Genomic DNA, 17,874 nt, shown 5'->3' on the forward strand with positions numbered 1-17,874 from the left:
GCCCGGGGAGAGGATTTCAGCCATCCGCCTATTCTTTCCATTCAGAGTTCCCCATATTCATAAAGTTCTTTTCTCTAGGCCAAGTCCAAACAATCCAAGTCCAGGTGTGGACGATTTTGCTGGTGAAGTTACAGGAACTGTGGCTTTCAGTTGTATCAGCCCGGAGGTCTCCAGAGATTTCCATCGTTCAGGGACGATCAGCTCCCAGGGTCCTGGTACCAGTCCCTGGAACAGCCCATCTCCATGTGAGCCACATGCATTAGATTGTAAACGAGACACTGTTTGGTGGCTGACTGCAGCACCGGCGTGTGTTTTTACATTAAACTAAGCATTTTATATAGTGAACCATATTTAATATAACAACATTTCAGAAACGCAAATTATAACCGTTGATATCAACATCATGGGCTCTTCTCCAGCCTGGCCCAGGGCGGGAGTGCAGCCTTGGCAGGGCTCAGCACGGCCCTTCGGCCTCAGCACTTCCACCTCCCTTCGGAGCAGCGCTGGCACAGACACGGCGCTCTCCCAGCAGCAACTGCCTTCTCCTTGGGGGACAGCTGAGGAATCAGAACAGCTTTTCTGTGTGCCTGTCCCTTGCTCATTACCTGGGCTCTTAAAACATTTCAGGAGTAGGGGCTCGGTCTGCTCAGAGGAGCCCTGGTTTCAGAATCCCTGGAACCAGCAGAGATTTGATGCCACATCTGTCCCTCCTGCCTGCAGCTCTCCCAGGTCTTCAGGTGGAGTCACAAACTAGCACACATAACTGCATGACTCCCTATAGTTTTCATTAAAATATCCATCTTCCAGTTCCATTTAGGAGGTTACTTTTCTTCCCCTGCCCTGTCCACCACTCTCCACACTCTCTCACCACCCCACTGAGCTTGCAGCTCTTTCAGAGGGCAGAGCCAGATGTGGCAAAATCCTGTCTCCTTACCAACACTTAACAACACTGCATAAAGACTTGGGAAAATATGGAAGAGGTGTTTACACTTGCTGCATTTCATAAGAGAGATTTATAGGCCTATTAAACATTATTAGGCTTTGCTTCTTCAGTGACAACACTGCTTTCATAAACCGCTCACGACAATTTCCTATCCAGAGCCTGCAGGATGCTTATTTTCACATTTTTAAAGTGCCGTGTTTCCTTCATCATTAGGGTTTTTTTGTTGTTGTTTTGTTGTTTAAAACAGAAATTCCCTCTGACCTAGCAATTGATTCTTCTGACCTAGCAATTCAGTTAAAAAATATACATTACACATATGGCATGGATGGACAGTATGACTGCAGGCACTGCTGTGAGTAATGCTGAGAAGTGCTCCCAAGTGTCTAAATAATTAAAATATGCATGTTTCAATTGCTGATATACTTTGATTGGATTCAGGGACCTGGGAAAAGAGTGGGAAAGTCTTTATACCTAAGCATGGTAGGCATGGAGGCAGGACAATGAAAATGTCCTTTTCATATAGGATACAGTGTCAGATCTCACCCTTCCACCCTCTAATTCACAAGGAAACAGAAGGATTAGTCCCATCCTTTCTTACTCAGAAGACAATGATTGCTTCCTTTAGCATCCACATATGCATTCTCAATGGCTACAAGGAGAAAACAGGACCATAGTCCTAGATTTTGCTTCAGTGTATTAAACTGATAAAACCATTTGCATACCTACTTTTCTTGGAGTTCAAATTCGGAAATCATTCCTACTATAATACACGATCTGCAGATGATACAGCTGGTAAAAGGGTTACATTCAGGAGTAGTTTCATTTTAATCTATACAATAATAATAAAAAAAATCAATATTTTCAGAATTTTGAGCTGAAGCAATAGATGGAAAATGTCCTACCACCGAAGTTTCATTTGGGTCTGCTTGGGAGAAAATTCATATCAGAACTTTCTCAGCATACAAAGACCTTTTAAATGGCCTTTTTCTCTGTTTACAAAGACAATCCTTTGTGTGATACAGACATTTTGAACAACAAACAATGACAATAAAAATTTATCTGGCTGGAATCTATTACCTGCTTCCATAAAAAATAACAAATCACAGTACTATGATTCTGTGCTACAATTGCGAAAAAATTATTATTCCTGTTTCTCAGGAAGAAACCAAAGCTCTGTGTTTGCAGTTCAAGGCATTTTCAGAGATTTCTGCCAATCACATCCCTGGAGTCTGCAGTGCTGGTCAGGTACTCGAGGTTATAGACAGCAGCTACACTCAAATGGTGTTAATAATTAAACACAAGGCTGAACAGAAGCAGCCATCATAATTTACATGCTACAGCAGGTAAAATCTCAGTGGTAAATCACAATGACAAAAATGGTTTATTCAGGTTAATCCTAGTTAAATAATATAAATGTTTCAATATATGCCAGATGTCTTTTTTTACAGAAAAGATTAACGTGATGTGAATAGGAGGAGACTGATTTCACACCCAGCTGAAGCCATTCACAAGAGGGGACAAAATTCCAAGTTTGCAGGTAAGAGACAAAGCAACTTGAAGTTTTCCTTCAGACTTTGGTGGCCCCCACTGTGCAATATAACCCAATAACACCATTTGGCAACACCAGCAAGTCATCACTGACCAGAAAAGAAATCAAAATTCAGCACAATCCCAAATTACCTGCAGGAAAGATGCTGCAAAACAAAAGGTTGCAATACTCCAGGGCAGTGGAGTTTGTAAGCTGAATGACAATGGCTTTCAATATCCCTTGCTAAAAAACAACTGGGTGGAATCAATTCCCTAATTTTTATGGAGCTGAATACAACTCAAAACTGCATGGAGTGGGCATCTTTCTTTAGTGCAACATCTGTTATTTCCAGTGCTAATCTGCTGAAGGGAAACTATCAGTTTGAGATTATCTAATGTGCACTCAGTTTCCTGAGCAATTCTGGTTTTCCTCTAAATACAAAGGAAAATAAATATGTCTGGAAAGGTATTCCTGGTGTAGGGAATACAAGAACAAACTCCTTTTTCCCTAATTAGCTACCTTGGAATGATTTAGCATCAATGATGAAAGTGGCATGACTCATAGGAATAACTATTTTTATGGGTACAAACACTCTGCAATCAGGACTGGAGCCCATATAATTATTCCCAGTAAGTGCACTGAGCAGATCTGGAGTTTCCCACACGTATGATTGCAATATATAAACCCATACTCCTATTTTTAAAATTATTATTATTATTGTTGTTGCTACTTTAAGCACTGCAGACATAAAAACTTGGGAGCTGTTCTGTGCTGTGTAAAGCAGACTGCAAACTCTGAGATCACAGCTGGGAAACAGAGAGAGCTGTGCTCACTGAGGGCTGTTATAAAATTAAAATACAAAGTCAGGTGAACAAAAGAAAGCAATACTCAAAACAGACACGTGCATAGGATTTGGATACTTTCAAAAAAAACATCCTGCAATATCATCTGGAGTTTTAGAGAGTATGGAAAGTCATGTAGGGAGACAAAACTGCCTTAATGACAAGGATCAATCAGTAAATTCTAAAAACCTTTGATGAGATAAATACAAGGCAGAGTGAACCCTAGGCCAATGCTGTTTGTATGCATAGACATTAAGAATGCACAACATGTCAAACATTAGCAATGAATGCTTCAGAGCAGCTCCAGAAATGTGTAGCTTTATTCTTCTGCCTGCCTCAAACACATGCTCAGTTATGCCCACTTCTCTGCACTCGTGCAGCAGGTGTTTTTAGTGCATCTGTTGGACCTTTTGATGCAAACTTTAATTTTCAGTTAGTGGCATAACTGCTGTTTTCCTCTGTTACTAATAGTAACAGAGAGAGAGGCATCAACTTGTGAGGTGCCAGTATTTTCACAAGCACAGGCAGTGTCCTCACAGCATCAGACAGCAGCAGTATCAACCAAACCATCCCGAGCAATCTGCAGTCCAAACTGAAGCACATCACAGAATTAAACATTTCGTTTCACTTGAAAAGGAAGGACGGCTAAGAAAATCCCCTGTGGTTGTAAATGATGACCTGTCCAGAAGCACAGAACCCACAGCAAGCACACCTGCAGTATCAGACTCTGCAGACAGACACAGCATGAAGGCATGGAACAGAAGAAAAGTTTTTACTATTTTCCCTCCGTGTCATGGTCAATAGGCAGCACACAAGGTATGCATTTCTGATGATTTCACAGAAAGTTCATGCTTGGACTACAACTTAAATTAGTCAAACAACAGTTAATTTAAAAAGCCAACCATCTAAACTCAGGCCAAATGTGGTGAGACCTTGGAGGTGCCACACAACCTCCCTGATGCCCCAGGACCAGGATAACATCACCACAAATGTGTAAGGCTTGAGCAGAACCCCTGCAGCTCTTAAGAAAAATCTGTGCAACCCCACAAGGAGGGACAAGAGCGCGATGAGAAGATGCAGCCTTGTGTCTCTTTAAGCACTGTGGGATTTTCTTTCACCTCATTTTTATCCTAAACAATCCTTTTTGTTATCTAGTACCATCTGATCAAAATCTTTGTATAGCACTTTGTGGGTAGCTTTTCCTTCTGTTTGCCAGGATTTCTCCCCCATTAAATACAACAGCAACTAAAGACACAGAGGGGAAATTTGTCAAACATACTAGAAATCATTTTTCTTTCTGAAAAAGTAGTCTTTATAGAATATAATCTTGTATTAATACAGATATGTCCTCCCTAAAAATTACAACAGATAATTAGATCATGGACACCTTCAACAGCAGGACAATTATTTTTACATTGTCTGCAGCTACTAGCTAAGAATAGCAGATAAGCTATTTCTAGACAACTCTAATAAGATTGTGGCTTTATCTGAGCCCAGAGATATCCTCTTTCCCTGCAAGTTGCTTAGAACTCAAGACCTGATAGATGCATATGTTAGAACCTTTTCATAAATCCAGTAATGAAAAGTAAAGTCATTTTAAAGGCAGCCAAGTGAGACTGGCAATGCCAGCATTTCAAAGTAATGTCTGAATACACGAAAAGCTTTGTCACTTGAGCCACTGAAAAACTAGCAAATAGATAAATTTTCTTAATTACTCAATCTTCCAATCACATTTCATCAGTACAGTAGAAGTTTTCATAAGAAAACTCTGCAATCTACAATGACTTCCTAATTCCACGCTTCAGCAGCTGGGCATGGTGCTGAGGGATGCCTGGTGCTCAGGGGGGGTCCGTGGCTGTGTCAAAGGCTCAGCCCAAAATCTTAGGTTGGATCCCGTGAGATTCTTCCAAGCAAATCCCTGAACAGGCCAGAATCCTGCTCGTTGTCTTTGTCTGAATTCCGAACAGCCAATTCACAGTTACTGCATCCAAAATTGCCCCCAAACTTCATTCCTTTCTCCATAAAATAATAATAAAAAAAAAACTTCAAATACTTCATCTTGATGTTTCTTCCCTTCACTTTTACACTGTAAATTATGCCACAGAATATTTAGTAAGATTTTAAAATTACATATCAAGCATAAAGTCAAAGTTCCTTGAAGTTATTAAAAAAAAAATTCGCACCACCTCTTTTTCCAGACCATTTTGATATCAGAGAAATACTATTTTCTAAAGAAAAAGCAAAACAAAACACTTTATCAGGATTTTTATTAACAAGTTCTTTCTTTGACCTTAAAAAAATATAATAGTGCCAGGCTGTAAGAGCAGGCCCAGAGAGAGAACACATCTCCCATTGCAGCTTCCTGTGCACAAACCAGACCTTGCTCACAACCAGCTGCATTGCCTACTGGTATTTCTTCCAGAAAACATAATTATTCATGCCCTAACTAGACCAAGAAGCACCCCTCTGAAAACGCAGAATTATTTTTCATCAGGTTTTGTTTCATGCTCTAGAAAGAGCCCAGCAGCAAATACTTCACCCAGGGACCAAACATGGCACAGTGATGCTGGGTTTTGTTTGCATGGAGCTCATCAGCTTCACCCTGCTGTGCAGGGGCTTTAAAGAATTTGTCTAAAATTTAATTTGAAATTATCAAGTTGCCATCCAAGTCAGTTTTCATGGGTACACACAGACACACACCAGGATAGTGCCAAATGGGGAGACCTTGGATCGGGCACTCTGATTTCTTCTCCAGGTCCCTGTGCAGCTCTCAGACACCACTGCTCAGAGGAGGGGCACAGGGCACCCAGCTGCCTCCTGGGGCACCCAGGGCACTGAAAGCCTTCATCAAACTACTGCTGTAAATCAGAGAAAGAGAGGATGGTGTTGAGGAGAGGAAAATGGAGAAGTGGCACAGCTCCATGCACAGGGCAGGACGAGGCACTGCTGGAAGTGCCAGCTGTGCCCACTGCAGTGCCCTGGATGCCTTGTGCCAGTGTCCCTATTCTCCCCATCAGGCTGATGTCTGACATCCCTCACATACAGTCACCCACAGGAAAAAAAAAGGAAAATCACACTTCTGCTGAACTAAAACTCTTTCGGAGTACTGTAACATTGGTCTTATTGATTCATCTATTTAAAGCAATGTCAGAATTTTGTCATTAATATTTGATTGGTATTTTTAGACCCTTACAAGAATTGCACAGACCATAAAAAGGTGTTACAGTAAAGCACACAAGCAGCAGAGCATTACTCTGAAGCCTGGGGATGCTGGTTGGCACTGTGTTCTACATCTTACAGCTCTCACAAGGTGTCCTTGCATCATTGCCAGGACCTGACTTCTCAACACTCACAGATTTAAAAATAATATTAAATAAACAGGACTGAAAGTGGCAAAACAAAACAAAACTCAAATTGTGGACATTCACAGGACAAAAAGTAGCATAAAATGCATTTCAATAGTCAAAGTAGATTCAACCTAGTGTTCATTGAGGATTTACACATTTTAACAGGTCTTGTTACTGTGAAAGCTTTGCACCTAAGAAAAAGTTCTGTCTTGTTTCTCCAAATTCAAAGAAAAATAGATCTCGGGATACTTTAAGAAGTGTGTGTTACCCCAAACATACTTAGTATTCTGAAAACATAACTCCACAACAGGAGCAATCACACTTTTAGAAGCAAGGAGAAGAGCTGCAAAGAAATCTTGTCAAAGAATTTATGCAAGGGTTTAAAAAGAAGCAGAACTAAAATGTATTTGTTTTTCAGAGTACAAACTAAGTTAAAAATGGTGTCAGGAGAATAAAGCAGCCCAGAAAGCTGATAGCAACCTATCCACACTAATGACCTAGAGGAAAATTCAAGCTGCTGGTGGAAATCCCAAATTGTTGGCAAATGAGCCCAGATGCCTTTGATGGGAAAGCTTCTCCCAAAGTTTGCCATCTGACATCCCAGAGCATCATCCCACAAATATGTTTAATAGAGTAGAAGGTGTTCAAGCCTTTGGCTGTGTCAGAAGAATCGTGCCAGTTTTCATTTCTAGAAGAGGAATGCTGTTTTTTATTAAACTCAGACAGAGGTGGCAGTGGCACTTAGACTTTCAGAAGCCTGAGCCACCCCAGTGTGTCACCCAGCATTTTGCAGTTTGTAACTTTGGTGGGCTTAAGCTTTCCACCCAGGGTATCCACAGCAGTCCCTGCTTTTTAAAAAATTTCAGAAGTGAATTTTGGAAAACTTGTGAAGTGAATTAAAGGAAGAAATACATTCTTTATCTATGGTAAAATACTCACAGACTTTCTGTTGAGGTGATCTAGCCCAGTATAAATGTGACCTTTAGCAGGGACTTCAATTGTGGCTACATTTAATATTCCAGATTTCTCAGCAGTTGCATTGGTGCTCAGAAATTGTTCTAAATGTGACAAAATTATGGGCTTCTATGATTCCTCAGCTTTTACTTTCATAGCATTCAAAATACATGAGAATCAGGAAGAGTCACACTTTAAAGCATTTTCAAAATCAATACTACAACTTGAGAACTAATTTATTAAAATTTAATATAGAAAGAAAACACTATATTAAAAATTGAGTTATCACCAGGGATTAGAGCAGGACTGCAGGAATTTAAGACCAACTAATTGAACCCCAAGTAGATCACTTGGCCAGTACTCCTGAAATATGCAATAGATCCTGCCCCTTGAATAATAAAACACTGGAAACGCCTGCCAAGTTAATAAATTTTTGTGTCTCACTGAGGTTACAAAGCACATAGCTCCCAAGTGACAAGCTCCATACCCTTGGGTGTGATAAAATTTCCCATAAAGTAGCTGTGGTAGTTTGAATATTTTCTCCTGTTCAGGGTCAAACTCTCTTCCCAAGATGTTCATGGTGTGTGCAATGTCAGTGTGAACTTACACACTCATCCTCCAGTGGAACTAAATTTTAACCTATGTAAAAACACCACATTACTGTCTATTATAAAGCCTGAGCCTGGTGTTATATCCACAAGATAAATAAGAATAAACTCCTTTGAAGTCAGTAGAATCAAAACTCTGCCAAGAACAGAATTAGATCTCCCACTCTGGGCTCTTAACCCCATAGACACAAGTGAAAGACTGATAAAATTGTATGTATTTTAAAAAAATAAATGCAGGCAGCTTTAAGAATTATCCTGCCAAGAAAAGCATGTTAACAAAGTCATGAAAGACTTTTCCATAAAAATAAATTCACCAGAGAATGGAAGGAAGAAAAGACAGACACATTTATGCTGCTATGATTTTTCATGGCCAGAGAAATGCAAACTGAAGCAGGAGAGATTTGTAGTTCATATGAAAGACTATCTGCCAGCAAAGCTGTTCCCTGGCAGGAGCACAGTGGAAGTGTCTTTTGACAATTCTGATCAAGAAGTGCTCTAGTTAGTATTCAAGATGGCCATCATGATGGATTAGATGAATAATTTTGGTTCTTTGTCAGGACTTGGATAATATCTGCCTACAATACATCTGTATCAGTGCACTCTTAATGACTAAGTAAAGGACAGATAGAACAGCACAAAACTTTTCTACATATCCTTAATGCTCAGATAATGACAAGTTCATGTAAATTATGGCATATATTGCAAAAGCAAACACTGCTCCTTTTCATTATCACTACACACATGTAGCATTCTGAAGGGAGAGGGTTGTTAAACAAGATTCATCAAGTTAAAGAGTAAACTGCAGGACCTGAGACAAGAAAAGTTCACTCCCCAGACCTCTCTTTATCATCTTATGGTGTTATGCAGAACAAGCAGCAAGATTTAGATTCAATCTGCTTGTAGATAATTGATGGAGAAAGAACTTGAGAATGACACAAAGACATCAAACTGTTCTGCAAGTTCTTTTCCTGTTTTCTTTAGAATTAAGGCTTCCTGTCTGTCCATATTGATGAATAACAGGGTACAGAATGTCCTTGGTAATAAACAAACAACAAAAAAAAATTCTCCTTCGTTATTTCACATCTGCACTTTATTTACATGTCTATTTAGTCACTTGGGGCTCCAGAAAACGGGCTTTGGTGGCCAGTCATAATCTTAGGATCATCTGTGGGGGTTTTAGCATCTCCCCAGCCAATTAAGGAGCAGAACAGAAGTTTTTAGGCTGCTCTTGTCCTTTAACACGTGGCTTGGCTTTTGGCCTTTTCCCAGAATCGTAGGTTTGTTGTAGTCTTGGGAGATTGCTTTGTGGCCTGCAGTGGAGGGCAAGAGCTGGAGTAGGTATCACACACTCTTTAGAGCTAAGGCTCTTTTGCACAGCTCCTGTGGAGATTTAGATCAGAGGGTTTAAATCCTATGCTCCTATATTCTCCATTTCTTCCATTCTAAATAGCATGACTTTTTCCTTTCACTGCAGCCTGATAGATTTGCCTCAGAAAAAACTTATTTCCAAAGAATTCTATATTATCTTCTGTTTTAAATAATTAGCATTTGCTGCCACTGAATATCATTCCACTTTAATGGACATTCTTAAGTACCTTAACACTGTGTTTGCTCATTGCTTTACTGTCTTAATGGGAAAAATCAAATTAATGATCAGCAGATCTGATGCAATAGCCCAGATGCTAGTTATAGAAACCTGAAAAATAGGAAATTAAGGAAGAAAAAATCTAAAGTAGTTCTGTAACTGCCATTCTATGATACCATATCTGCTGTGCATTTGTGCAACAGGAACTGTTACACATCATCCAGCACACAGTAATTGATCCAGTAAACTAGTGGCCTGGAAAATTGCTATTGAAAACACATAATCAACCTTTCAAACTCTGTAAACCCAGGGAGATGCAAGATGCAATTCTGCTTCCTCGGGACATGGATGGCCAGTCAGTCCAGGCTTCAGCTTCAGAAAATGGAGGCGAACAAATTGCAGAAAACTGCTCTTAGAGATAAGTTTGTTCAGAATCTTGTCATCTCATATGGGGCATAAACTTTCTGGACTCTAAATCTTCTGAAAGCATAAAGGACAATGGAGCACACACACGGGAACTGCATATTCTGAAAAATTCTCCATTGCCCCAGAAGTATTAAATATATATGAGCATATATTTATACACTAAAAAAAAAAAAAATAGGTTTGCCTTTTGATTTACCTGACTTTATACAATTCTACCTGTACTTCTAGGTTTTGGTGGGGTATTGCATAAGAGCTACAAAGCACCTCCCAGGCTGAGGTGCTGCTGGATTTTCTGCTCTGCACATCACTCTGCCAGGGGATTCCCATACATCCAAGGTTAGATCATAAAAGGCAATTCATTATTTGGCATAGATGTGGAAAAATGAATCAAATATATAATTTACTGGTCTGAAAGATATTTTCCTATAGTAATGGATCTAAGCACTTCCCATTAAAGGGCACCCATCCTAAGTATACTTCAAAGTATCCATGGAAGTATACTGAAGTACAAAAATCCACAAACAAATGATTGATTGTAATTTGATGTTTGAATACATTTGTGCAATGATTAAATAGACCTTTATCATTTCAGAAGGCCAGGTTAAAATTACTCTTCTCATGCCAAAGTTCTAAAATTGACTCGAGACATGGCTCCCAATTGGGCTCACAAACTGCCTTCTCCAGCAATAAAAATTGATTGAAAATATTGATCAAAAGTTGTAGCAATTTTTTTGGAGACTCAGAATGTCATCAGTAGATACTGAACGTGACCCTGGCAGAGGAATTGGCTCCCCCAGGTGAGGACACTTACCCCCCTGTCACACCTTTGCACTTTTCAAGCACTAAATACTTTAAAATGCAATAACTGAGCCAGCATTTTCCAAATCTTGAGTTGACTTCTGGAGATGTCAAAGTTTTTGGGAAACTGTCATGGCAGACAAAGAGAAAAAGAACAGCCACACTTTATCACAGGAGTTTCATCTGACCCTCAAACCTGTAACAACCCATCCTGTGTTGCAGATAGCCTTTGCCATTAATTTAAGGACACTCAGATCACCAGGATTGATGGCTCTTGGCAACAATTTACCACCACCTCAAAGAGAAACTGCTTTAAGATAGCTTTTCGTAGGGTATGGATTTCTGGTTCCAAGCTTTATCTCTAGGCAGATCGCCCCTGAGAACTGATAATTCTGTTTTAACCTATATTCAACTCCTCTTAGTGGTCTTCTTGAAAGTAGTGAACTTGGTGAAAAACCTGTGACAGGTACTAACTTTGGACAAAGATTCATTCTTGGCTCAAGTTTCTTTCATTTCTGCTAAGGCTATTTTATGGCCATCAAAACTTTATATTATCTCAACCAACCACAACTTGCTGAGTTGAAAAAAGCCTTTTTATCTAAAGATAGAGGTGTGCTCAGTGTGACAGGTTTCTGGGGCAGTAGAGGTAGAATGAAAAGATCCTGTAAAATAATTTAAGATTGAGTTCATTCAGTAGCTCAGCATTGAAGGGTGTTCCTAACTTAGTACATGGATTTAAAAAGTTGTTCACTGTCTTCTGGCCCAAACCCACCAAGTATTAACCCCTGGATATTTTTTTTTTTTTTTTTTTTTTTTTTTTTTTTTTAATGGCATAACTTTCTGGCAAGATGTCTGCTGCTTTTTAAGCTCTTCCTCATCTCTGCTGAACAGTTTGGACATTATTGCCTGGTCTCCACACTGGACAACTGTGAAGCTCAGAGGTGTGAATTTGCAGATTACAGCCTTCCTTTCACACACATATTGTAACATCTCTCCACATTTGCTTAATCTATGGGAAAAGTGACCCTTCAGACCATGCCACATACTGATGGGGCTGGACCACGCAGGATTTGTTTGGGTTCTGTTCACATTTTCTTTCAAACTCTACAGATAAAAATTTCGAAATGCATCATGCATATAAAGAACATTATGCACACATATGAATTTATCAAAACTTATTTATGAATAGTTGCATGTTAAAATGAAAATGTTCTAGGATTTTTGCTAATTTACTTAAGGAAAAGTCATGAATTTAAACTATCAATTGTAATTGTTTTTGAGAAACTGAGAAAAAGAGAGTTTCACTCTTCCTAATCCAAAACTCTACATTTTGGATTAGGAAATCAGGACTAGAAAACTTACCAAAAATCATTTTACCCCTTTAATAGGATTTTTGCAACTTTATTTTTATATCAACTATTAAGAAATCTCTTAATGGGCAAAACAAAATTCAGTCCTTTTGCACTACCAGGTTGATTAGAGGAACCAACAGATTGCCCATCTCTCAGATAGTCCACAAGCAGGGTGACAATGCACACAAGACATTTCTGCATCACCCAAGGGCTCTCAGGGAGGCCCTAAAACAGAACCATCAGTTCCCACCCATTCATGGGGGCTGTAATCCTGAAATCCTCTGAGTCCACAGAGGCATCTCTGCACATTTGCTGCTTCTCTGACACAAGCTGGGGACAGGCTCTCAGGCAGGCTAGGCACAGGTGCTCTCAAACTGCAAGCAAATATCACTGAGGTAGTTTAGAGTAAAACTAGATCATGTTATCTGATTTTAAAAAATAGAAATAAGGTGTTTGACTGATATTGTTTGGCTTAAGAATAAAGGACAGTAACCCAGAGAAGCCTATATTATATATTAAAAAACCCAACCCAAACCAACCCCAAAATAAACCAACAAAACTACAAAATAACCCACCAAACAATTTTCTGGTCAGGGTCTCATAACACTAGATCCCACAAATCAGTAGATGTTGAAACCACTATGATTTCTAAAATCTGAGGGATGTTGACAAAGAATATTTGAAGTAATGTAAAATTGCACTTACTAAAGTGGCAAGAAAAAGAAAGGAAAAATGAAAAACTATGTTGGACCCCAATCCTGTACACACAGATAAGTGTGCTACAAGTTGATAAGAAAGACTAATATTTGAAGTCAAGTTCTCCATAAAAAAGCTTATAAAATATGTGCTGAGGACTGCTTCCCCTCTAGAAGAGAAATTACTTTTGTTTAAAAGATATCCATTTCTTATCCCAAGCTTTAGCTACATTTCTGCTTCTCGATAGTTAAAATGAATTTTTACAAAACACCTACATTAAAGGAACACTCCTTACTGGGAATGCTGAGTTCGGCCCATCCCTTTGGACATAAAGCTATAGAGGAAGTGCATAGTGAAAATTTATCATAATTTGGATTCCAGCAAGAAACAAGTTTTGTAATTTACAGTTTATTAAAATCTCAAATTGTTCCTTGCCACAAATCCACTATATGAGGAAGAAAAAAAAATTGCTTTTTTATTTTCACTGTCCTCTTTTTTAAAGCATATGGCTCAGGCAGTAAAATATCCAGGTACACAAACTCACTGTGGATCTGCACAGGTAAAAGTAATTTCAATATTGCAGGGGTTGTCTTAATATACATTTGAATTGATGTAATGTGTGGTTTAGAAGGAAATTATTTTAAATTCACAGCAAGAAGCCAACTGAAATCATAGGTACACTTAATGCAATGCTGTAATGCATGCAAACATGTTTGTCCCCATAAACAGGTAGCAGTTTAGTTTAAAACAAACTTCTTGGGTAGTGATATCTTCATCATGTTCTCCTGCTGCATAAAAATCAGCTGTTGTATGTGACTTCTGGAAAGCTAATGTAAGAATGACCCAGGGTGGATTTAAATTAACCAGAGTTCAATTCCATTGATGATATCTGTGGGTTTAACTATTCTTGTGTCCTGTGTCTCTTTTCAAGTGAATATTGTGGGATTTTTTGCCTTATTCTATTTTAAAATGATAATAATAATTTCACAAGCCTAATGGTATAGCAGCAATACATAAAGCTGCCATGTAAAACACTGTAGTTCCAAATACACCCTTGGATTTTCACAATTGGCATTTACAATTTGAGATTTTATATTTTGATGGAAAATAAGAAAATCTATTCCCTGGTGCTTTTTTTTTTTTTTTTTTTTAATTTTGAAAAGACACATTCCAGAACTCTGATTTTAGCACATAAGTAGCAGTAACCACTCCTGCACCTCAATATTCTGTACTGCTGCCAGGAAAATTCACTTATTTCCCCAAACAGAGGGCCAGGCAACAATCACCTTGGCAAGACCTTTTTAGATTTCATCATTTACAGAAAAACCTCTCAGCTCTCAGCAGGGCACTCGTGCCCACCAAAACATGCCCAGGAAGCAGCAGGAGCTGCTGCCCATCCCAGGGCAGGGAGAGAAGCCAGCAGGGCAGAGCTGGGCTCTGCTGCAGGCAGAGATGCTCACTCAGGTGACAAAAAAAAAAAGGGAATTTGAGCCCTCAGAAGATTTTCTGTGCTTGGCTCTCTCCTGCCTGTGCCCCCCTGGGCTGTTTGCTCCTGACTAGATCCATAGGATTAGATCCCAGGAGCTGAAAAGGTCAAATGGACACATGGACAGCCAGGGGACACAGGAGGGACAACCAGGGCCTAAACCCAGCTAAACCCACCTTAAACTCAGTCTAGACCCAGCTAAATCCACCTTAAACCCAGCCCAAACCCAGCCTAAACCTAGCTAAACCCACCTTAAACCCACCTTAAACCCACCCTAAACCCAGCCTAAACCCACCCTAAACCCAGCCTAAACCCAGCCTAAACCCACCCTAAACCCAGCCTAAACCCAGCCTGTCCCTCAGATCCTCAAACAACCCACAACCCGGCTGCTCCCACATTTCTTGCTCAAGCACCTTGCTAAGGAACTCTGTTCCATGTCTTGTATATATTCTGGAAACTTCAAGAGCAGGTTTTAATCTCATTTACCCTGACTTAAACCCAGTTTCAAGTCACCGTGGCAATTCAAAAGCACCAAAGTTAGACTGCAAAGTTTTTATTCACAAGGTTTTTGAAGAAAATGAATGCTTGGGTTTGTTGGAGAGTTCCCAAACTTACATTTTCTTTGGAAGTAAAAATGTAATTATAGTCTAGATGTTTTGCAAGGAAAACTGAGGATTAATGATGAAAAAAAAATCACTATCTATAGCGATATTTTTTAAAAGAACTGTGAGTTATTTCAGATATTGCACATGTTTATATATATGCATATTATCTTTAAATTTTAAACCTCATTTGCATTTCAAAAATGACACTGTAATTTGCTTTTCCCAGATGTATCACTCTTAATCCTAACAGCTTCCCAGTCTTTTTTACATTTCTATTATCACTAAAGTTCAGAAGAGACTTCTAATTGATCCAAATTACATATTCAAATTAGACTTTTATGAGCTTAAATTAACATACCATAGACATTTTATTTAATTTGGTCCCCAAAATGTCACTGAAGTAATTTGGTTGTAATATATTAATTAGTAAAATTTCAGAAATTATTGAACTATAATAAATTCCTCTATCCGAATATTCCTCTTGAAATAGCACCCCAAATTAATTTATAGCCCAATATGGTGTTATGCATTCACAAGTCTTCCTGCCTCAGATTCTTTAACATTTATTTATGCTGATGCACTTTTGTTCACTATCTCACAAAAACTAAGAAATTAGAAAAAGCCATTGCCAGTCTCTGCCTAGGGGAGATAATGCCTCAGATCCAGGTGTTTGAGGCTTTTTGTTGGCTTTTTAAAAACATTTTATTCACATACAGAAGCCTGAAAAGATCAGAGCAATTGTTAACTTCTTTGCAAAACTGTGTTATTTTAATGAAAACATTTAATTTGGGAATTCTGTTGTCTTGATAAGTTCTCCTGCAGTAGGGAGAACCACAGCTTATCCCCTGCCATCTCAGAGCTCCTCTTCTGCCCTAGCAGAACCCCTGAGAGATTTCCAGCACAGAATGAGAGCCCAAGTTCTCTCCCACCTCCCCACTGCCACCCACCCACCAGGGCAGCATGTAAAGTTTGAAAATGGCACTTCCAAGACCAAAAATATGTATATAACATTTTTAAAAGTTCTTCTTCCCCCTCTCATTTCTTATTACTGAAAAGTTCCTGCCTGGAATCAGTGCCCTGCATAGCTGCTGCCACCCCTGCAGTGGATTCTCTGCAGAACAGAGAATACACCTATCCAAACACTTGTGTCTTTGTTCCAGTGACCAACAAGTAACTCTATTCCTGGAAAACCAAGCACCTAAAAAAACAAAATCAGATTGGCTACAATTTGCATTGGTTGATGAAATGCCACAAGGAATGTTTTTCATTAAAGCGTATGGCTATAACTGTTGGCATCTTGCTTCTCTCTGTACTCAATTTCAGTATTTGGGACTCAGGTCAGTTTTCAGACAGTTACTATTTTATCCCTGGAAAGTGACAGATTTCCCAAAGATTTGAATGATGAATGATGAAGATTTGTTTAGCAGTTGGCTGAGCTGAGTGATGGCCTCATCTGCGTGAGTTATCTGCTCCCAGAGATGAATCAGCTGTGCTTTCCTCATTAAGTCAGTCACCTGCAGAGCTTTAGGCTGTTCTCTTCACTAACAGTTCAACTGTTCCTGAAATCAGACTCAGAGTTTTGCACGCTGCTCACGAGTGCTTACACACCTTTGTTGGGGTTTTACCCCACCTGGTGACACGGCACCAGTGCAGCAGCTCACTGCCCTTGGGATGAGAGAATCAGGAGGGTGAAAGTGAGCAAACTCATGGACTGAGATGAAAGTTTAACAGAGAAAGCAAAAGCTGCACACACCAGCAGAGCAAATCAAGGAATTCTTTCACCACTTCCCATGAGCAAGGCAGGTGTTCAGCCATTGCCAGTAGAGCTGGGCTCCATCATGCTTGGTGGCCACTTGGGGAGACAAATGCCATCGCTCCAGACACCCCCCCTTCCTCTTCTCCCCAGCTTTATATGCTGAGCATGATGCCAGCAGGTCTGGAGCATCCCTGTGGTCAGCTGGGGTCACCTGTCCTGGCTGTGTCCCCTCCCAAGGTGTTGTGCAGCCTCAGTCTGTATTATCAACACATGGCCAAAGCACAGCCCCATATCAACCCCAACAAAGAAAACTGGCTTTATCCCAGACAAAAGCAGCACACCACACAATACTGAAGAATGTTTTTCTACTGAATGTAATCTTGTTTTATAAAATTAAAAGGTCTGGGCTTTTTATTCTTTAGCTGAAGCATCTATGCATGTCAATCATTCCAGACAGTAATGGAAAGACGGCAGAGGAGTGCAGTCTTCTGTGAAGGAGTTTTTCTGGAGATGAAACTGTCCAGAATTCTTCATTCATAGCAAAACTCTGCCTGAAACTTCAGTCCAACTTAAAATTAAATGAAATGTTTTTTTGGAGCTTTTTTCTCAAAGGAAATTCTATATGCTGTATGCTATAAGGAGGCCAAAGGTGAAAATTTTCAAAGCAGTTGATATGACACAGAGCTCTTTGGCAAAGAGTGTGTCCAATTCAGACCTTTCCAGTACCAAATCCTGTGGCTCCCATGACCCTATCCCAGTTTCTCAGTAAATAATTTTCTGGGGAAAGGGAATATTGTCTACATTTATCCAGAACTTCTGGAACTGCAGCTCCACAAGCCTCAGGGCACAGTGTGGCATGAAGTTTACTATGAAATAGTTCCTCATTTCTAAAGTTACTAAAGAAAAAACTGTTGGTCCCAAATTCCCTCAAAATACTGTCCAGATATG

Source organism: Lonchura striata, chromosome 11 (genome assembly GCF_050655825.1).
Source record: "Lonchura striata isolate lonStrDom1 chromosome 11, ASM5065582v1, whole genome shotgun sequence".
Classification (NCBI taxonomy): Eukaryota; Metazoa; Chordata; class Aves; order Passeriformes; family Estrildidae; genus Lonchura; species Lonchura striata.